This window comes from Tamandua tetradactyla, chromosome 17 (genome assembly GCF_023851605.1).
Source record: "Tamandua tetradactyla isolate mTamTet1 chromosome 17, mTamTet1.pri, whole genome shotgun sequence".
In the NCBI taxonomy this organism is placed as follows: Eukaryota; Metazoa; Chordata; class Mammalia; order Pilosa; family Myrmecophagidae; genus Tamandua; species Tamandua tetradactyla.
Window position 1 is genome coordinate 39,641,066 of NC_135343.1, and position 20,677 is coordinate 39,661,742.

The window sequence follows — 20,677 nt, forward strand, 5'->3', positions numbered from 1 at the left end:
ATGGAATCCGAGTGGTATATTGGGAAGATCTCCAAAAGCTCTACACTGAGGATTTTTTACATCCCTCTGGACTTCGGTCCCTCAACTATAAAATGAGGGGGGTTGAATTCAATGGCTGCTCTTTTTTTCTAGGGAAGTTATATTTTAGTACTTAGGATTTTCTTTTTAAGAAAAGATGCCTCACTGGGCTTTTGGGTTAATATGGATTGGAGGTAGTAGGTTTTTCCTTTTGTTAGTTGTTAGCAGCATCCATCGACCTAAGCCAGTGTTCTATAGCTCAAATATATCAGAGACACTGTAAAAAAAGGAAGAATGCGAAAGGAATCTTATCAATTATCAAGCTCACACCTTGATGTTTACCCTTCCCAGATAACAGATCAGAAGAGAAAACAATGAAACCCTGACCTATCCCTTCTATCATTTCAGAAACACCATGAGAGCAGGTGCCATGTAACTTATATCCTCTACATCCCTAACACTTGATGCAGTGTCTGACATATATTTCTGAAATGAAATAATGAATGAATGAACATATTAGGCCCTAGGTAGCCAGCAGCATTATCTAAAGAGAAGTTTAAGTTGGATTCCAAAAAGAACTAAGCTAAATCTTTTCACACTTCCTGCAGGATTTCCCAAATGGAAGGTGAGGAAATGGAATGCTCTGCTCTTCTGCATTTGAAAGACAAGCAATTTCATAGAAGGGGAAGTTGAGTGGCTAAGACAGCCCTTAGAGATGACACACTCACTATCAATCAGAGAAATGGGAATTAAAACAAAAGTGAAATTGTATTTTCCACCCATCAAAATAGAAAAGGAATAGAAACATAAAATTTCAGTGGCTTAACAGTAAAGGTTTATTTTTTGCTCATGTAACAGTCCAATTCTGGTAGAACAGGTTGACTGGAGGGCTGTGTGCCATGAATTCATGCAGGGACCCAGACTGTAAGATGCTGTGCAATCTTCAAAATGTATTTTCTAAAGGACTCCCCAGAGCCTGTCTCTATTCCATCACTTGGAAGGGAGAAAGAAAGTGAGAAGTATATAGGCAATGTCTGTTAGACACTTCGACTCACAAACTATTAGCTAGAACTCAGTCAGATGGTCACTGCAAGGGATCCTGGTAAATGTAGTCTAGCTGTGTGCCCAGGAAGAGGAGAAGAAAAGGTAGAGTTTGACCAGCAGGTAGCAGCCTCTATCACAATCCTTATGCGTCATCAGTCAGGCACGAGGCGATCCCAGAGGCAATTGCATGTGTGTTTGAGCTAGTGAATATCACTTAGTTGGTTTTAGAATCCAAGAGAGTAAAAGGAAGAAACAGAAGTGAAGAGGAGAAAGTTATCCCCGTGAGGTTAGTTTCAGTAATGAAATGGAGATTTTATAAGGGGAAAAGTCCTTTTTTAAAAAGTTCAAATATTTTGTAACAATGAGAACTTCAAAATCCACACCTTGGTAACCTGAGTGCCTTTCTGTAAGGCAATATGCGGTACACATCCAAAATACTGAAAGGTTCATAGCATTTTCCCTCCCAGGACACCTAAGCAGGGAAGCTTCGTATCTCAGAATGTGGACTGTGGGGACTACTAGACACATGTTTAAGCCTACGTACTTTCCTCCCAGCTTTAAGGTTTTTTTCTATAAAATAAGGGTAGTGAAAAAATAAAGATAATAAATAAGATAATGCATATAGAGTTTAATGCCTGACACGTAAGGAAGAATTAAGTACATTTCTGAAGAAATGCTCAAGGATATGTGCAAAGATTAGTCTCCAAGGCTATTCACCAGAGATTTGTTACTAATTCTAAATATTAGGGAAATTTTTAGAATGTTCTAAAATAAGAGATTGGTTAAATAAATAATGGCAAATCCGTAAGCATCCCTGAGAAGATATAGAAAACAACTTAATAACATGAAAAGTATTTATATTGTTTTTTTAAAAGATTACAAAACAGCACATAACGTGTGATCCACATTTATAAATAAATGCATGTGAATTTTAATATAGAACACTGACTAGGATATACCCCCAAAATATTGATAGCAGTTATCTCTGAACGGAGGATGGGAACTCACTATTTTTGTGCCTTTTATAGACCAAAACTTTCTAGATTCTCATCAGTGAATAGGTATTACTCTAGATAGAAATAGATTTTTTTTTAATTCTAGGACACACTTTTACGGTAATATGATTTTTCACCCTTTTTGTTAAAAATCCTAAAATATGCAAAAAAGTAGGGAAAACAAATAATATAAAAATCTTACTTTCCCACAACCTACATTTAATAATTACTTTTATTTTATTTTTATTTTACATTTTGCTTCCTCTTTATTCCCTGAAGTATTTAAAAACAGATTATAATTATGAAATTACAGGCTATAAGCCTCTGCATGAATCTCTAAAAGGAAGGGTATTTTCCAACATCATCACAACAAAAAATATTTTATGTTTCTATTGTGTAGAAAAGGTATTTGGGGGAGGGGGGATGCATGGTCCGGGAATTGAACCCGGGTCTCTTGCATGGAAGGCGAGCATTCTTCCACTGAACCATGTGGAAATGGCATTTTTATTTTTTTAATGAATTCTATGAAAATTTAGAAAAATTAAAAGGCAGGGAGTAGAAAACCTAGCCTTTAGATTGACCATGCATAGACTTGCTACACACCCACTAAATATATTGACTCCTTTTTTCTCACTTATAAGACAGAAGGGATTGAGCTGATCCTTTCCAGTTTGAAAAATCATACTTTGAGGACAAAGAAAGGAACAGGTAAATTTCCAAAATTACAGAAATTTGAGAGTGGTAGCAACACCACAGTACTAGCATAAATCACTGAAGTGAGAAAAACTTGAAATGCAGGAATTTGAGACAAAATCCTAATAGATTTTTAAAATTTATCCAATAAATACACACTTGTGACCTTCTATTTAACTAAAGTTAACTCTTGAAAATACTGCCATATCCAGATTTTAAATCTCTGTATTTTTCCCAGTCTTTGCAGAGCCCCTTGACTGCTTCATCCTTGTAATTATTTTTTCCTGTAGCAGGGCAGTCTGGGCAGACCTTTGCTAAGAACATAACCAAGGAGCCTCTGACATTCAGTGCAATCAAAAGAAAAGCTGGGCCAGGGCCCCTTTCTCTGAATTTACATCACAAAGCCCAGCCTTCTTCCACACAGCCCCTCTCAGTAAGAAACTCCCAAGGAAAATGTTAGTTTCAGACTGGACTTGGGGCACACGAACAGGGGCCCTCATTCTTGTTTACCCCCAGGTAGGACAGTGCCCTTAATTCCTCAACTTTTCTACATCCAAAATACAACTAACCTCCCCCCTTCAGAGAGTATGGCAAGAAGTCGCTGTTTTATGCTTTATTCATTGTTTAACAAAGAAAAGTTATAATTTCAGTGTAATGATTTTACTCATGTGTCAACTTGGCCAGGTTATGGTGTCCCATTGTTTGGTAAAGCAAGCTGACCTGATTGTTACTTTGAGAATATTCCATGGATTTAAATTATTAGTCACATGATTGCATCTATGGCTGATTACATCTTCAGTAGATTGCCTTCAGCAATGAGAGAACTAATCTCCTCAGCTGAAGGTCTTCAAGGAAGAATGGAGGATTTCAGTATTCAGAAAGAATTTCTAGGTTTTCTCCAGCCAGCCAGCTTCTTCTGGTGATTTCATTGAAATCCTGACCAGAGTTCCCAGCTTGCTGCCTGCCCTATGAAGTTCTGGCATGCCAATCCCCACGGTCACGTGAGCCAACTCCTACAACAAATCTCATAATATTTACATTATATATATCCTGTCCATTATGTTTCCCTGGAGAACCCTGACTGGTACATCCAGCTTGGGTAGAGATGGTCGTAAACTCTTACTGGACACATGTCACCTCTGTATACATGCACAACTACTATCTACTTCAGGATGGAATGTGTTTCCAGGCTCCTACTATGGAATAACACTGATGAGAAATCTAGAAACCTGGATTCTCATTTATTTTCTGCTTTGAACTGCTGTGTGGATAAATCCCTGAACTTCCCAAAACTCAGTTTCCTCATTTATAAAACAGAACAGCTGGCCCTAATGACTTCTAAGATTCCTTCAGATATACAATTTAACGTTTCTAAGCGTAATTTTTCCCTTTTTGTGGGAAAAAAAATAGTATACCACATGGTTTTAAAAGCTCTTTAAGTGCTTTGAAAACTGCTGCTTCTCTTTCTTTGTTTTGTATATATGTTATATTATACAATAAAAAAGTTTTTTTTAAAAAAGCTCTTTTTAAAAGACTATTTGGAAAACATGCATTCACCAAATTTCCCTCCCAAGAGGCAACTACTTCACTAGTTCTTTGTTTGCATTTCCAAGTATAGTCTATCAAATTAAAAATACACATATTCCAAAATCTCCAGTTTAACATCTAAGAATTATTCTACTGATAGAGTTGAACATGTGGATATATATCGAAGGGCACTTGTTCCAGTACAATTAGTACTAGCAACAACTGAAATGTTCATTGTGATGCATTCATACTAAGGCCATTCAAAAGAATGGGGTAGATTGATAGGTACCTGAATCAGTTAGGAGTCTTTAGGGTGCAAGTAACAGAAAATGCACTGCAAACTGGTTTAAATAACAAAGGAGATTGAGCCACATCTCAAGAAAGGGGAAATGCTCAAGGGTTTAGTTTTTTCGTATCTCTCTGCTCAGCCACGAAGCATGTTAGCTTCATCCCAAGCCCGGTTCTCATTTGGTCGTGGGAGAGTTAGCCATTTTTCAGGGTGATAAGCCTCTTGTTCCATTCCAGGGGAGCAGAGAGCGCTTCTGCCCCAGCATTCCAAGCAAGACTCCATTTCAACCTGACTGGACAAACTTAGATGACACACCAGGAGAATGGAAAGTGTTGATTAGCTATGGTCTGTTGGTTCAAAGTGGCATGCTTCCTGAAGCACTGTATGAAAGCATGGGCAAGCAAATGAAAATCTACGTAGTTCAGGAAAGAAGAGAGAGATTGGATACCAGGTAGATAGCTATCACAGGTCAACTAGAATATGAAATTGTCTCTAAGATACTTTGATAATTATCTCTAAGATAATTTTAATCTCACTCACACATTCACTCATATACAAAGAAAGGATAATGAAAGTACTCAATGGAAAAAGGATAATAATAAAAAGATAACTGAAAAGTGCTAGAATTTGACCATATGTTGAATATTTTCAAATACTAGCTTGGGACACAGGATCTTAAAACACCATCAGAATGCAGAAATTTGAGACCAATGGAGGACTGTCTCCCAACAATAATGAGCACTCAATAAACATTTAACATTTGAGAAAAAAAAAAGGTGGTGAAAACTGAGACTTTCCCCTGTTAGCCTCTAATTATCAGCGGGGTCTTGGGAGCCCGAGAGGTGAGCCTCTATCAGGCTGTTCCACAAAACAGGCATCGTAGTTGGTGAAGGTGAATATTACTCAAGGTGGACAGTGTTTGTTATAACTAAGATGAAATCCTGGGTTTTAAATAAGAGATACTCCCTAAACAAGTAGCTCTCGTTCTCTTGTGTTTTTCAGGGAAGGCACAGCAAGCAATGTATGCATTTAAACCTGGATTTAAACTTGGACCTGGCCCACCCACATATCCCACATGTCCCCTGTTTGCTTGCATATGAGTGATTTGGAACATTTTCATAAAGCTAGTTTTGAAGGAGAAAAAACAAAACAAAACAAAACACCATCAGCAATACATTAACAACCTTACTACCAGTTTTGTGTTCCCGCTCTGAATGATACTATTTTTCAAGGTTCTCAGGGAATGAAGAGCATTCATCAGAAGAAAACAAATTCATCATTAAATGACAAGGTAATAATATACATGTTTTTGTACAAACCAATTTGCAAATGTCACTTATCCTAAAAGAGTTTTTAAACAATGTCCAGTAGTTAATCACTGGGAACTCTATAAGGTGACGTAGATCCATGGATATTTCCTTTCATACTGATTCTCAGGAATACCTAAGATTTCTAAATCAGTCATTCATTCAAAAACTGCAAGGAATCCTGACAATTTCTGATAGTTTTCTGAATACCTTTTATTTTGTGGGTATTAATGCATGCATGGAGTTAGATCATCAGTGTAAATTCTTCTGAAGAAGAACTGGAAAACCATTTATACTGAAGATGTGGCCCCCATCTCAGGGAAGATCGAGAGAACTTTGCATAGCCTGCAGAGCTGCTGAGCAAGAAGCTACTAATGGCTTCAAAAACCCATTGCAAACTCTGCTACCATTATATTTGCAAAAAATAAAATAAATATTTATGTTTGTGTGTGTGTATAAAGTGCTAGACTCAGTATCTTATTTTAAAATAGATTAAAGGATTTGAGATGTTTTTGTAAGTTTCAATAAAGACAAGTTGAGTTAAAAATACGGTGTGGTCAAAACAAATGTTTCCCTTTGACATACAAGAGAGAAGGCTGTGCTTAGAAATAACTAGGCAGTCATTCATTGTTGAACATTCATTCAACAAACTTCTGATTTAACACCTGTTATGTGCAAAGTACCATGCTGGGAGCTCCAAGGAAGCACATATATTAACCACATAGAGGGAAGTACAAAAAAACATATTTAGAAAATTTCTATCTCTACTTCAGCCAGCCAGCTTTTTCTGAGGAATTCATCAAAACCTTCATTGGAGTTCCTACGTTGTAGCATGCCCTATGGATTTTGGGCTTCTCAATCTCCACAGTTATGTGCACCAATTCCTATAATAAATCACTTAACATTTACATATCTCCCACCAGTTCTGTTTCTCTGGAGAACCCTGAAAGAAGCGACATAAATGCAGATGCCCCAAGAGAAGCCAGGAGCTGAGAGAGCTGACACAGACTCAGACATGTGGAGATGCAGAGTCCAGCAGACGTCACTATGTGCCTTTCTATAAGATGCTGAGCAAGCCAGAACCTGAAGAGAGCCAAGGGAAGCCAAGAGATAAAACCCAACCCTGGAGAAGCCAAGCAAGGCTTGTTTCCCCACAGGAAACAAAGTCTGAAAGCAACAGGGTCCAAGAGCAAGAGACCAGCCTTCCCAGCTGACAGCAGTGTTCCAGATGGCATCGGCCTTTCTTGAGCGAAGGTAATCTCTGTTGGTGCCTTAATTTGGACATTTTCCAGGCCTTAGAATTATAACTTAATAAACCCCTTTATAAAAGCCAATGTATTTCTGGCATATTGCATTCCGGCTGTCTTAGCAAATTAATACAGATTTTGGCACAAGGAGATACAATGGTCTATGACTAAACATGCAATTTTTGTGTTCAAAGAACCTGAATGCACAGTCAACGTGCCATTGACAAGCTGTGTTACCTGGTGAAGTTACTTAATCTCTCTGTTCCTGGATCTATATAAGATAAATGGAAACAATACTTTAGCATTGTTACTGCTACTGTTACTACTACTACTGAAGTTTAGTTGTGTCTCTTATTAGCATAATCTGTTTGCCTGCTTTATTTCATTAGACATAAAACAGGACAGATCATTAAAAGTCTTACCAATAATGATTTTTTAAAATATTTTTAATGAGAAATATTCACACACGTTCAGTCCAACCATATTATACAATCAATGGCTCACAATATCATCACATAGTTGTGTATTCTTCACCATGATCATTTTTAGAACATTTACATCTCTCCAGAAAAAGAAATTAAAAAAAAACTCATACATCCCATACCCTTATCCTTCCCCCTCATTGACCCACAGTATTTCAATCTACCCAATTTTTACCATTCATCTCCCCCATTATTAACTTATTTTTTTATCTTTTTTTTTTAACTCATCTGTTCATGCCCTGGATAAAAGGAGCATCAGACACAGAATTTTCACAACCATAGTCACATTGTAAAAGCTATACAGTTATACAGTCTTCTTCAAAAGTCAAGACTACCGAAATACTGTTTCAGGTACTTCCCTCTAGCCCCTACAATACACCATAAACTAAAAAGAGTTATCTGTATAATGCATAAGAATAATTTCCAGGATAACTTATCGACTCTGTTTGAAATCTCTCAGCTGCTGAGACTTCCTTTTGTCTCATTTTTCTCTTTCTCCCTTTTGATCCTGAAGGCTTTCTCATTCCCAATGGTGCCAAGTCCCGTCTCATCCCTAGAAGTCGGGTCCCATGTTGCCAGGGAGATTTACACCCCTGGGAGTCATGTCCCACGTTGGGGGGGGAGGGGGGGAGGGCAGTGAGTTCACCTGACAAGTTAACTTAGAGAGAGAGGCCACATTTGAACAACGAAAAAGGCTCTCCAGGGGTGACTCTTGGGCATAATTATCAATAGGCTGAGCTTCTCCTTTGCAGGAATAAGCTTCACGGGGCGAGCCCCAAGATCAAGGGCTCAGCCTATTGAATTGGTTATCTCCACTGCTTGCAAGAATATCAGGAATTCCCCAAATAAGGAAGTCTAATATATCCTCCTTTTTCCCCAGACCCCCAAGGACACTTTGCAAATACTTTTTTGCAATTATTTTTATTTTTATTTTTTTTTAGGAAGATGGGGAAAGAAGGAAGATTGCTGAGAAACTATCTATTTACATTAAAGTTGTGTTTACATATATTTGTTCGTTAGAAATCCAGCAATTTTACCTCTTTGGTATCACTCTGGTCTCTTAATGTCGACCCTGAGGCATTTTAATGAGCTATTTGGCAAAATGGCTGCTTATAATTTAATTACTCATTTGGTTTCTTCCTACTTTAATTTTGTTTCAAATACGTTGTGTGATTTTAGTCTGATGTTTCTCCACCCTTCAGGTACAATTCCTACACTGTTTTTGAATGGTATTTGCTTTAAAATACAACAAGGTCTTGATGGGCGTCTTTGGTAGGAGTTATGGGATAGAGAGAGCAAGAAAGAAAACTTTGGAAGCAATTTGGAAGTAAGTCAAAGTATTTATTTTCCGGAAGGCTGATTTTATTATTTTTTTCTCTGCATTGCCTTCCTTTTATGAAGCATATAATAAAAAATGTCCTCAAGTCTCCCTAAAGAACACCTTAGAACAGAGCACAATTCAGTTTGGAAACTAAAGGATGCAAGATGTTTATTAATGAGATACAGGCACACTTACAGTGCACTGATTTCCAAGAGAAATGATAGGAAAGCTCCAGAGCACCTCCTCAGCCCTATCACCTAAAAGACTAAAGAGAACAGGAGAGTGTGGAAGAAAGCGCTAAGCATAGGAAATAAAGGGATTGAGAAGTATTCCAGCTGCCCTGTGAATGACAGATGCCAAACCTCGTAAAAAAGTGCCTGGTTCAGAAGACAAATTTTTTGTCAGCCTGAGATTACATGTAAACAAAACATGAGATGACTCATGATCATTTGATTAATCACACCGATTAGGCACATACAGAAAGGAATGAATCTGAGGTTTTTAGAATGTGTCATTTACAAAAATGGTGGGAAATAGTGTGCAAAAAGGGGGGCCATCATGCATCTATGTGATGATGTTAAGAATTACTGATTGCATATGTAGAATGGAATGATTTCTAAATGTTGTGTTAATTTCTTTTTTTTCTTTAATTAATAATAAAAAAGGGGGGGCCAGGATTGAATGGAAATGCCCCTCCCAACACACACACACTTGCACACATCATTGGCACTGCATTTGTTCCTCTGTGTCGTAATTTTTTTCTATCCTTGCTTCGTAGCCTCACTTGCATATCTCTCAATACAGAGAGAGACACAGAGAGAGAGAGCCACGTCATCTGGATCCATTTAGAGACTGAATTTCCTAAGTGTCAGTGAGATAAACAGATTCTATAATATACTTGTCACCTGAACAAACCAATGTTTGATCAATGGTCTCTTTGCCTGGTGGAGTGTGAACTTTGCCTGAGAGCTGAAATGACAAATATTAGTAAATTATTATCATCAGCTATCATCAGACAGTTGGTTCATTATCCTGTGTGGAGTGAATTACAAATGAAGAATCTATATGTAGCTATAAATGATATGATTGGATCATTGAACAATTGACTCAGCTGTTCCATGCTTTCCAAACAGATCAAATTCCTCTTCCAGACCCTTGAATACACAGCAGCATCTCTCCTCCAGAAGTTCTTAAGCACTGAGGTCAATGCCAGTGGTCTTCAGCTTTTTTTTTTTTTTCACATGGGCAGGTACAGGGAATCGAACCTCAGTCTCTGGCATGGCAGGTGAGAACTCTGCCACTGAGCCACCATTACCCACCTTCTTCAACCATTTTTAATTGTATAAACTTATCATTTAAAAAACTCAGTGTGCACCAACAATGTATGTATACTGGTTAATTTGTAACTTTAAAAATCATACACTATAAAACATACATAAAATAGAAATTAGAAGAGGATGAGCTAAGATGAAATAAATACTATGTTATTTACAATCCATAAAACCTTTTACCTCTTACTTAAAATATTAGTATGCTTAGTTTGTAGTCGAACATTTCTCATTAGTTTTCAATACTTTGGTTTATTTTTAAATATTTGCCTTTATTGTCTGTCAAAACTAGAAAAAGTACTTCCCCAAAACATGTAGATCTGAATAGAAGGAGCACATCACTGGTTACACTAACCAAGTCAGTATGTTTAGCCTTAGTTTTCAATCACACCCTCCAAGTATCAACGAGTTTTTGTTGAAATCCTGCAAGTAAATTTCCATCTTCTCTGTTTTGAACGAATCAAAACGTGTGATACATTAACCTCCTTGACACACTGGTCCAAAGCTCACTGAAACTCTATATGGAAGATACTAAACAGGTTAGAAAATTCTAAGTTTCAAACTATAGAGATACACAAGTTTTTAAATAGGAGATATATATACTTGATTCTAAATAGGAGCTATATACATGATTTTGTAGGAATAAAGAAATCCCATAACATTGGAAATATTTCCAAAAAGCCATTTTCAAAATGTCACCTTCAGTACACTGAGCTTCTTTCAAAAGGAAGTTTCTTCTCCCTTAGTGTTAAAAGCATCTTAGCTAAACGGGAGGTTCAGAGTGGATATAAATATGTATTTCAAATCATCTTCCTGATCATTCTGATTCTTTTTTTTTTTCATAAAGTCTGATCAGATTTGAGTAGATCATCATTAGTAAGACTGAAAGTTTGTTGAAGGAGACGAGCTATCCCCAATCCTTGCTCACTTGTGAATTCCTTTTTCATGCAACATCATCTTCACTGTACGGTTTCCTTCATGGAATTTCTTTAAGCCACTTTTCCATTTAATGAGAATTAATTTTAAATAGATATCATTGGCTTTAATTGGTACTTAGGACAGCACAAGTAAACTTCAATATGTGTCTCAGTGCTGAGTGAACAACTAAGGGTGGTGTGGATGACCCAGAGGTTTGAGGAGCCTCCATTCTTTCTTCGGGGTCCTTGCTTACCACACAGAACTGTGGTAATGAATGAAAAGGGCCACCTGTGTTGGTCCATGTTTTTAATACTATTGAAGCTTTCCTTCTTATTTGTATTTAAAGTACTTATAAGTTTTTATTCTTTCTCCCTATAGCTAACTCATTGGGACATCTTACACAGCCTGTTTGGGGACTACTGGTCTATGCAATTCATTTGCCTTCAAAGTTTCTGCACAGGCTATAGTCTGTTGGAACCACTCTGCCCTCCCCACCCCCTTGACCAGTTGAATTATGACTCATCCTTCCAGTTTCACCTCCAACATCACCTCCTCATGAGGCTGTTTCCCAAACCCTCCTGTTCTCTTAGATTAGGCCAAGTCTCTGTTATAAGCTCTCATAAAATTTTATTGCTTTCTTTGTGAGCCATTCATAGCACATAGATACAGATTTACCTTTGTGATTAATAATGGCCTCTTGGTTCTCAAGAAAATGAAAGTTACGTTACACAAGGGGCTACATCTTTTTACTATATGCCAAGCTTTTAACATAGTGTTTCACAAATATCTAGCATCCCATTAATATTTGTAGAATAAATGAATGAACGAGTAATAGATTGTGAATCTGGGACTTATTCATATACAGAACATTATAGATCGTCTCATTTCCCCCCTTATTTTGTTCATAGAAAGCTTATAATATAAGTAGTCCATGTGGTATGCCCCAGGTCACACCGTTAGTTCCTAACAGCATCAGGAAGTAAACCTGAGGCTTTTGATTCCCAAGGCCAGCACATTTTCTATCAATTCCAGAAGATGGGATTCATAGAAAAGCCAATATTAGAAACTGTCTTCTTTATTCAGATTGTTTTTGGTCTGAGACCAAACACTCTCTTGAAAAAACATATAAAATAAATTCATGAAAATAAAGATTTTAAAATAACTAGGCAAGGAACCCAGTAGAAAAATATAAAGTCCATGAACTGGAAATTCATGGAAGAAGAAATATAAATGACCATTTCACATATAAAAATACATACAATGTAAAGGATGTATAATCGAAATTAAAATATGACATTTTCCCCCATCAGAATGATAAAATTTAGAAAAATTGATCATATCCTGTGTCAGCAAGAATGTTAAGAAAGGGGTCCTTCATATACTCTGTGAGGCTACAAATCGTTACAATCGTTTTGAGCCAATTTAGCAATCTTTATTAAATTTTTAAATGTCCATCCCTTATGACCTAGCATTCTTAGGTAGTAAACATACAGATATACTTGAGTAGGTATGAAAAACTATATTATGAGATACTCATTATAGTAATGACCATTATATAACTGGGAAATAACCTATATCCACCAACAGGAAGATCATTAAGTAAATTACTGCTCACCCAAACTATGAAAAATTATGCAGCCATTAAAAGAATGCAGTAGATATACATATATTATTGTGGAAAACTAAGTTACCTTGCTAAATTTAAAAATATATGTCATAATATCCCATTTTTGTTTTAATTAAGCACTAAATTTTAATAACAGTTACCTCTGGAAAGCAAAGTAGTGTGAGAAGATAGACCAGGAGGGACTTCCAGTTTTTACTATATATATTTCAAGATTATTTCCTTTTTTTAACACACATATGTTCCTTTTATGATTTAATTTCAGACCAAATCCTTTATTGCTATTGTTTAGAATCTCCAACTGCAGTTGAGAGAAGAACATTCTCATTTCCTGATTGAGGCACTCATGGAAGACACTAACGGACTGTCACATCATGTCTGCTTGGGTGGTGGAGGACACTGGCTACGTTTCTGCACCTTCTTACACCAACACAGTCAACTACAAAGATGGCAGAAGGACAACTTGTAGCTTCCAAAACTGACAATACTTTCCGTCAACTGGGTCTAGACAGAACTATATATATGCTCTACAGAAGCAGGCAGTCTGCCCACATGGTTATACTTAGAAGATAAGTGTACTCCCTACCTGGGCCTCCAGAAAGTTATAGAGAACTTTGCAGAGGTCTCTAATGCAACTTTCAACATCCCTTTCCACCCAGTGGGTGGGATAGAGCAAACCATGGGAAGCCTGTATCAGGGGTTTCTTAAGAAGCAATAGAGAGCTCTATTATAAAGTTAGTATGCCCGAGCCCTGACAGTGTCGAAGTTAGTACCACACAATAAGAATTGACGTCCCTTAAGACTTTTTTCCTTTTCTTCTCTCCACAAACCCTACACATGTCCATATACAAATCCAAGTCTAATTCCACTGACTCTAAAACTTTCCTGCTCACCTCAGCCTGAAGTAACCTCACTCTCCTGTGTACCAAAGCCATCAACGTTGACTCAGTTAAATTGACAAGTTATTGCTTTGTGACATCTTCTCTCTTGCTTTATTCGATTTTTAAATCTTTGCTTGTTTAAATACATATTCATTTTCTTTTCCAGACTGGGCAGGAACCTAGTTAAACTGCTCCGTACAACCCACATACAACCTTGCCATAACAGACTTTTTTTTTTTTTTTTGGTATGCTGTATGGCGAGGTCACATTTCATTATTTTTCCATGTGAGTATCCTATTATTGCAGCACCATTTGTTGAACTTTTGTTTTGCTTGTTTTGGGGGAAATGCATAGACTGGGAATCGAACCCGGGTCTCCTGCATGGCCATAACAGACATTTAATAAATATTTGTAGATTTGAAAAACTAAGAGCAAGAAGTTCATGAATTCTATTTTTTTTTAGTTTGGTGACACATGCATTTGTGTCTTCACTCCTCTTTCAGAGTTTAATTTTTACTGTTTATAAAAAGGAATTTGACTTTTCAAATGAACGGTGAAATTCATAAATGTTTAGATCAATAAAAAAGCCCAAGAATAGCGAAGACCCTAGAGTAGCCAACAGTGCAAAGTAACAAAGAAAACTCATTTCAACTAAAGAATGATACTCGTTTTTCATATCCAATAAAACATCATGAAAAAATGAGGTGAAAATTTTAAATCATAAGTGGTCTTTCCAAATAGAAATAGGTGGTGTGTGTGTGTGTTTGTGTGTATCTTTAATTTTAAAATGAAATCCAAGCCTCCTCTGCTTAACGAAGCCAGTTCTTTCATCTTTTAAAATGACAGTTAAAGTAAAAACTGGAATTCGAGTGGGGGAGGAGAGTTAGGACCTCCCTTCAGACATTAATAAACACTACAACACATTCTAAAACTATTAAACATAATTTGCCATAATTGCCAATCTTTCCCGAGAAAAGGCATGTTAGTTGTTTTAACTGCTAAGATCTGTTCACAAAGAGAGTAATCACCTCAGTTCGGGCTCAACGTTCATGCTTCAAGAGAGGCACTGTAATGAAACACATCCCTAGCCTTGTTTACTAAAAAACAGAATTTTTATTTTCTCAAACTCACTTTTGGAGTTGAACAGAGACACGGATTTAGTGAGACCAAAAGATATTTTCTGTGATGCTTTCTGTATTGAAGAAAATTCATGCAAGGTAAAGGAAGACATTTGTTTTTATCCCCTCTTAGCCAAATCCCACTCTATGTTTGTTGAATCTTGAAATTGCATAGACCTCAAAAATATTTCACTCTGTGGACATATGCTGCTTTCTTACGGTGAATTTCTCACTAGCTTGTCGCATCTGTCTGATTTAGATCTTAACTCAAGACAGACACCATGTATTTTATAGTGTTTTCTTTAGAGCAATATTATGCTGATGAGTTCAGTAAATCTTAAATAGCAATACATCTTCCATTGCCATTCTCTATGAAATCCTGTTTGTCTACTTTGACTTCTTAATTTTTAATTTCATTGTGTGTGGCTCACTGTACTTTCCCCAAACTATTGGCATGGATAGGAATTTTCTAAGTTTTTATTACTCATTTAAAATCTATTCCCTAGTACATAGCAAAAAGGAAGGAAAGGAGGTAGGAAGAGAGGGAAGGAGGGAAGAGGGAGAAAGTGACGGTCCTGTTGATCAGTATCGATTATAAAGAACTAAAGATACACTTTGTTTCTTCATTGGACCAGACAGAGCCTGTTGAGTGCCACCAATATTTGAAAATAAATAATATATAAACTTTTATAATCTCTAATATATTTATAAGCTATCCTACCTCCTTACCACACTCATCCAAAAATTAACCAATAAATTAAGATATTCCAATGATGAATAAATTTCTTTTTCAAATGTTTGGTTGGAATATTTTTTAAAGTTGCTTTATTCTTATATATACTAAGAAGCACCCAAATTAATCAGAAAAGAAATGCAGGAAATCTTTCTAGGTTTGTAGAAGGCTGTTCTTGTCATGTAAACTTGTTGACAGATGTGTCTTATGGATAGCTTAAGAAACTTCACAATAGAAAATGGTAGCCCTGTGCCAACTATAGTACTTACAATGAATCATAGAATAAATTATTATCATGCACGGAGGCTGCCTCTTTGGATAATTAGCAATTTCAATCTAAGAAAGACACGGTAAAGTACCCTTCAGCTTCGACATCAATAGACAAAACGCTGGCTTAAGTAGCTAAATTAGACTGCTCTTAATACTATCTAGAACTTTTATTTTCCATGATATGCTCTTGGACATTTCTGTTTGAGACAGAATTATGCATGATCCTTCTAACCTATAGTTGCAAACGGAGAGTTCATAAAACAGAAATGAAGTTTCACTATAATTTTAGAAATCATTTGCCAAATAAAATACTTTTTCAAAGTGGAATTTACTGCATAAATAAATAGCATGTAGATATTGTGTCTACCATTTTCATACCTCTCTTTTTTCTGGGGTTGTGTGTGCACTTATAATAATAAGAGATATGGAACATTTCCTCTAATCACTAATTTGATTATATCTCTGTCTATGAATTTAAAGTTGATGGATGTATTTCATTTTAGAAACCCAGTGCTCTAAAGCTGAAATACAGGTTTTATGACCTATGAACCAATTTCTATTTTGTACCTTAAAAAGAACTCTGGAACTTTAGCGATTAGTACTAGGCAGAAGATTCTATGAGACTTTTGATTTCTTGCTACCATGTGACTAAGACTTAAACAAGTAGAATATAATCAAATGTTTTTCAAGCTCATATTTCAACACAATTTCTTATTACAAAGAGTTATAATCAATTATATGTAAATGATCTCACTTGTTATTTCATACCTACACAAAAAAAAAAACAGAAAAAATGAAACATAAACATAATTTGCCCGAGATTTGGAATCAATCAAGAAAAAAATCTTCTCTTAGGCATAATCAAAAATAGACCTAGATAAATTTTAACTCATTGACTTCTCTTTTCTTTTTAGCCTTTCACAAATAACCAGGAAAGTTTCAAACTTTCAAAATAATTACAAAAGAAAAATAATCATTTAATCAGATTTTACTTTTTAAAAAATATATTATTATAAAATATAAAGCAGAAATAATTATACATATACATAAATAGAACAATATTACTTTAACCATATAACATTCTCCAAAATGGATTTTTAATATTAGAACCTTATAATTAGCATTGTAGAAAAGTAGGTGTCCTACATTTGACCATTAGATTTTTTTTAAAGAGGTAGTTTTTTAAACAGCTTTGTCTTCCACTCTTAGAAATGTATTTTAAAATTAAGTGACCAGAAGACATTACCACTGATAAAGTATTAGCAGGAAAAGACCTTGATAAAATTAGCAGTGAGACACTGAATCATTTCTTCTGTTAGTGAAAGTCATAGACAAAAGTTCTAAAATTATACAATTACAAAAATAAATCAAGTCAGTGTGTCATTTCTGCTTTTCTACATTAATAAATTAACCATGTAACATTGTTCAAAATTATGTCAGTTACGCATATAATAATCTTTTAAATTAATGAAGTGATGAAGCAGTTTGATGACACCCATGATTTACAAAGCTGCTTTTAGCTAATGTTAAAAGCCTTTTGTTTAATAAATTGCCCCCTTGAGAAATTACCCAAAATGAATATTTTCCATGCTAAATTTTTCAAGGTTTACATTTTTTCAATGTATTAACAAATGGCAAGGGAGATATACTTTTCAAAATATATCTTCTTTTACATATATTTAATTGAAATTAATTACTATATTACTTCAGAAGGAAACAATTATACAAGATCATTTATGAGAATTTTTGTGAAGTAATAAAGCTGAATTTAAATAATAAAATCAATCATATCCTTATAAAATTTGTATGATAAATTGGGAATCATTGCAAGGATTCTGGAGAATCTATGTCTAAAAATCTAGCTAGTGCTCTTAACCCTTTGTTTAATTATGGCCTCAATTGTATGTTTGCAGTATCTATTAAAATTGAAACTAATTACTAATAAGCTTCAAAATTTCACTTCCATCTAACCATTTCTTCATGAATTTTTATATGTGATTTTAACTCCAGTATATTTCTCAGTTTCATCATGAATAGCAATAATCAGACCTTACAATCAAAGTGTATTATTCCCATTGTATTTTTTACATTGTGTGTTTTTATGGTTCTGTGTGGTCTCAGAGATGTGCATGAATACAAAAGAAATGACATCTTGTACATAGACAGTGTATAAGTTTGCTAGTAAAGCAAAATACTTTTCAGTAAGCCCAGGATATGTTTGCATGTGATAGCGGCTAAATACAACTAGCAAAGAAAGTCTGAAATTGATGCACCTTGTGACTATGGATTCGTTTTTGTAATCCAGAGACTGGTATTTATTAGACCTCTGAATTAGTAATGTGCCTAGAATACAGGGCTGATTTCTTTTCAAAACATTTGCAGCTCTATCCTTGAAAACAAGAATAACTAATTGGTGCTTTTTGAGTCCAGTGGCTGTGCTTTTAGGCATGTAGATGTCAAGGAAATAATTCTTAGAATTCTTATAATTGATGGCAATGTAATGAAGAACTACCTTTTGGCATTTCAAATGGTTTTAAGGAATTTTAAACTTTCATCAATGAATTTTAATGCATACTTATAATGGACACTCTCATGGATTTGCAGTCTATGCTACAAACAGAGCTTTAAGCTTATTATTTTTCTTTAAAAACTGTTTGAAGAAAGTAATAAAAGTATTAGGAATGCAAGACTTTCGATTTTTATAACATATAACTGCATCAAACCAGTCATGAAGGTAGTAATTTTTATAGCCACATTGTCAAGAGTTAATAAAGAAAATTGAAAAATATATATGCTTTTCAAAACCATGTACTCCATGTATGAACATTTGCAGAAGACCTCTATTTACTATTAGAGCTATTTCTAAATTCCTGACTAACACTTTCCCTTAACTAACCTGCATAATCTGCAAAGGTCTCCCCGTACTTTGGAGAAATATTATATAAACTTTAGGGCAAGAAACTGCAAAATATCAAATATCTCAAAGTTTGAAATATCTGATATTGTTAGTGCTTACACTGAACTCTTTATTATCGTTGGGATTATTTCCAGGAGTAACTTCAATGTGTACAAAACTATGTAGATACAGAAACTGATAAAATCCTTGTCCGGATGAACTAAAACCTACTGAAATAACAAGAAGAAAAGTGGAAGGGAGGGATATTAAGAATTCTCAAGGGATCTAAAATTACCAAGAGAAAGGCAGCTGACCCTATTTAAAGAAGGATAAACCTTCTCATGGATCACACCTCATATTCTAATTCCCATTAAAACTATGAGAAATATGATTTTGCATCACTGGACCTTGATTGTAACTGTGCACAAAATGGAATCACTATCTATGTTTAGTGAAAATTACAGCATCTTTTATTTCCTATCTCTGTGGTACTGTAGAAACTCAGTGAAATTACACACAAAATGATTTTTAACGGTTTAAAAGAACTGTGCTATAAAACCTGAGTTTCAAATAACTTTTGATTTTTCCAAGTTTTTGAAAAATAATGATACATAAAACCTACAGATTAAAAATGTATTTATATATATATTTACATATAAATGGATTCAAAATTTTTACACGATTTTTATGGAAGGTTTCCTTTTTACAGTATATTCACCTGAGCTAATACATTTCCATCCCCTGCACACACCCCAGCAAACTGCCAAGAGAAGGAGGACAAGAACTACCTGAGCAGTGGAGGAGGGTCTTTATTCCCTCATGTTGGAAACTTTACATCTTAAATTTATTTCTCATAGAAATAGATGCACAGTGGCTGAAAGGCGTAAACATGTATCTGTATTCTCTACATTTTCAAAAGTGAACTTCGGAAGTCAGGCAAATCTTTTACTTTTTACAACATAGAAAAGAGCAAATCTACCTCTGTTTTTCACAGTGGAGTACAGCGCGCCTCACAGACATAGCTCCAATAAAATTCTTTACTTTTTGGCTAAGCATTAAAAACGACTCTTATTTTCCTCCTGTAACCCCCTTTGGCAGTTAGCTACACATTGCAATTAAGCAGATGCCACAAAAATATCCCTTATGTATACAGGGAAAGAGAAGAGCCTAGCTGGCTGTGTGCCTGTCCCTTCCAGCTCACCTTGTGTCACAACACACGGGCTCTCCGTTTGGCCTAGGGGCCGAACTGGGCAGGGAGGCCAGGGGCAGGCCAGGTTAAGCCTCAGGGTGGAGGTCAGTTCCCTAACCCAGCCAGAATCATCACTTCCAGGATCGTAGCTCCCACAGCTTCCATTGCCATCACTGGAATCAGGGTTTCTCAAAATGCAGTGCACAGAACACTGGGTGCTTCCAGAACAACATTTATTACTTTGTTCTTATTTTATTTATTTTTACTATTATCTTCAATTTATAGAGTGTCACTGTAATCCCATTTATAGTAATGACATAAAATTCCCTTTTAAAATAAATGCACTATATTTTGAAGAAAATTATGTAAATAGTAGCAAAGCTATGAGAATAATTGTGAAGTGATTTGTGCAACCCTCAAAAAGCAGTATTTTAATACCCTTTCCAACCGTACAACAGACATAATAGGAAAATTCCTTTTGAGTAGCGTAGGAAATAAGTCCACATGTCCTAATCAGTTCACAGTGATTTTAAGAGGTTAACTATCTGATGGTGATAAAAAACACTTTATTGATAGAAAAATGCCAGATTAAATACCAAAAATCACCATTATTTATATCACTATTCAGCATTTATATTCAAAATTAAAGGTAAATAAAAATTATCACTATCATACAGTTGCCATTCTTCAAATCAGTCCTGGGAGAAATGATACTTAATCCTGTCTGTCCCACCTGTGGGGATTCCGGCATTCATCAGCGAGATGGGTTAGACAAATAGAGACAGGTAAATATATTA